The 2,892-nt window shown below is 32.4% G+C and overlaps 1 long non-coding RNA gene across 1 annotated transcript; it reads right to left on the reverse strand.

The window, feature by feature from the left end:
- Nucleotides 1-534: 534 nt before the first annotated feature.
- Nucleotides 535-1,664, reverse strand: LOC111699444 (uncharacterized). The gene is made up of 3 exons (XR_002764753.1): nt 1,224-1,664; nt 800-865; nt 535-560 (listed from the first exon to the last, which is right to left on the reverse strand). It is a non-coding gene; the product is annotated as an uncharacterized LOC111699444 (long non-coding RNA).
- Nucleotides 1,665-2,892: the final 1,228 nt, after the last annotated feature.

Below are 2,892 nucleotides of genomic sequence, written 5' to 3' on the forward strand. Positions count from 1 at the left end.
CCCTATGTATCTTGCTATAAAACATTTGCAGTAAAACTGATTATCTTAGTTAACCTCAGACGATAAGATACTTTAACAACGTACAGTGAGACCCAAAAAAGGATGGATTAGAAAGACGAGTATATTTAGCAGAAAGCATATCAAGTAGCTTGAAAATTAACTGATAGACTAGAAAGAGTCGTGTAAACTGCACAATCGCAGTGTTGCCTGTTCAGTGTTCATTGCACTAACTGAAAAATTACTTGAGTCTAACAGTAGCGTCGTCTTCATATTCTATAGTTTTACGGATCTCACTGAACCATTAATTAAATTAAAAATATAAATACTTAGCTTAAGCGTTCTTGGAAACTAAATTAATTTTGATAAAGAAAAATATTAAATTACAAACCTTAATACTCCGCTCGGAGTTGAGGTAGAGGGTGAACAGTTTTACATCTTGTTCTAGAGTTGGTCGGAGACACAGTTCTACTTTAGGGAATATATTGAAGAACTTCTCCCTGTTGGCGTGGATATAATGAAAATGCAACCGTTGGAATAATGCCCCAGGACTGTATTCTTCTCTAGGATTGTTATTTTAATTACAACATTGATATTGACATTTGACATTTGACATTGACAATAACAAGAAAAAGAACATTAATAATAACAATGACAATAACATTAAAAAGAAAGAATAATGACAATGATAATAATAATAATAATAATGATAACAATAACAATGACATTAACAATGACGATAACAATAACAGTTAAAATAATAATAATAATAATAATAATAATAAAAATAAAATATTTTTACCTAAATGCACTTTGCCATATTTCTTTATATTTTTGAATCCATCCCCCAAACTGCTGCTGTTTTCTTCTAAACAATTATTTTATCAAAATCTTATTTTCGATAAATTTTAAATATTTTATTTCTAATAAACGTGATTTAATAACTTAGTTAGAAATATTAAACCACCTATTTTTTTACACTATTATTAATCTTAGTAGTGCTTTTTACACTATTATTAATCTTAGTAGTGCTGTTAAGGTTTTGGACAGAATTTTTTTTAATGAAAACCTTCGAGTTACAGAGAAAATATTTTTATTAAAATAATAAGATAAATATTAAACTTAGATTTATTTCATGCATTTGATCTTATCAAGACACATTTTAGAGAAATTTATTTATTTATCAGAAGATGTCATTTTCTCATTTAATCTGGTGCTAACCTAACCTTGAGAGTGTACAGGCCAATAGTCCGAATCTGGTGCTATCCTAACCTTGAGAGTGTACAGGCCAATAGTCCGAATCTGGTGCTAACCTAACCTTGAGAGTGTACAGGCCAATAGTCCGAATCTGGTGCTATCCTAACCTTGAGAGTGTACAGGCCAATAGTCCGAATCTGGTGCTAACCTAACCTTGAGAGTGTACAGGCCAATAGTCCGAATCTGGTGCTATCCTAACCTTGAGAGTGTACAGGCCAATAGTCCGAATCTGGTGCTATCCTAACCTTGAGAGTGTACAGGCCAATAGTCCGAATCTGGTGCTATCCTAACCTTGAGAGTGTACAGGCCAATAGTCCGAATCTGTGGCTAACCTAACCTTGAGAGTGTACAGGCCAATAGTCCGAATCTGGTGCTAACCTAACCTTGAGAGTGTACAGGCCAATAGTCCGAATCTGGTGCTAACCTAACCTTGAGAGTGTACAGGCCAATAGTCCGAATCCCTCCAGATTGAGAAACCAGGTAAATATATTCCTCCAACAGCTGTCGTTTAAATCCTCCAAATGAACCTCCGAACAAGCAGAACTAATCAGCTCCGAGCACATCTCGTCACTGAACAATGTTGGATCCCAGAATGCCTCCTCAAAACTTTCCACCAACACTTGCATTAACGACCTCCAATTATAATATCGGAGGCCATAGACCCCGTGTCCTCCGGAGGCAAGGCTTCCCGTGTCCACCCCATCCCCTGGTCTTCTAAGAGTTTCAAAAAGATCCCCAAAACTTTCTGCCCCAGTTCCACTTACTAGAATTCATCAAACTTATAATAATGCTTATAATAACAATGCAATTAATAATAATATTAAATAAACTAAAAATGCTAATAATAATAATAATGACAGTAACCAATCATCCATCATTTCGTAGGAATCAAAAGAACTTGGTTTAAATAAAGTTCATTAATAAAATAATTTTCTGACGATAGTGAACATTTACCTGTCGTTAATTTAAAATATTTTTTTTTTAGAAATAAAATAAGTATGCGAATAAGTTTAATCCCTGATTTAAGAACAATCTTGAATTTGTCATTTTCAAACTTTTGTTCTATTTTCTTAGAATCTGTAAACCCCGTGATAATATCTGAAAAGTCCATTTTATATCCCCCTCAGACCGATCCTCCCGAAATCTGAAAATATAGAACATAAATCTAAAAATATTTATAAATATAGTACATCACACTTAAAAAGTAAAATAAACTTTCCAAATGTTACAAATCAATATTCGTAAATTATAAAACGGAAATAGAATTTATCCTTTATTCATCCATTATCCGAAAGAGATTCGGTGATAGGCGATAATATCAATATAATGAAGACGACTTTTTTATTTACGTTTTAATTGTTAACCAGGTTTATTCGACTTACAAGTTTACAAGTAATTGAAGAAATGCTTGTTTAATTAACAACCTCTCTTTGTTTTCAGGTTTTTGTGGATTCATGCTGATTATAAGCTTGATATAAATCAAAATTGAAATCAAAAGTAGTCTTCATTATATCGATATAATCGCCTACCACCGTACAAATTTTCAAATTTCAATTTTGTATCTCAAGATTTTTGCTTGAATCTTAAATTCATATTATTTCTAGTCACTTCGAAAATTCATGAAAAAGATTAACCAAC

This window comes from Eurytemora carolleeae, unplaced genomic scaffold (assembly GCF_000591075.1).
Source record: "Eurytemora carolleeae unplaced genomic scaffold, Eaff_2.0 scaffold350, whole genome shotgun sequence".
NCBI classification, from domain to species: Eukaryota; Metazoa; Arthropoda; class Copepoda; order Calanoida; family Temoridae; genus Eurytemora; species Eurytemora carolleeae.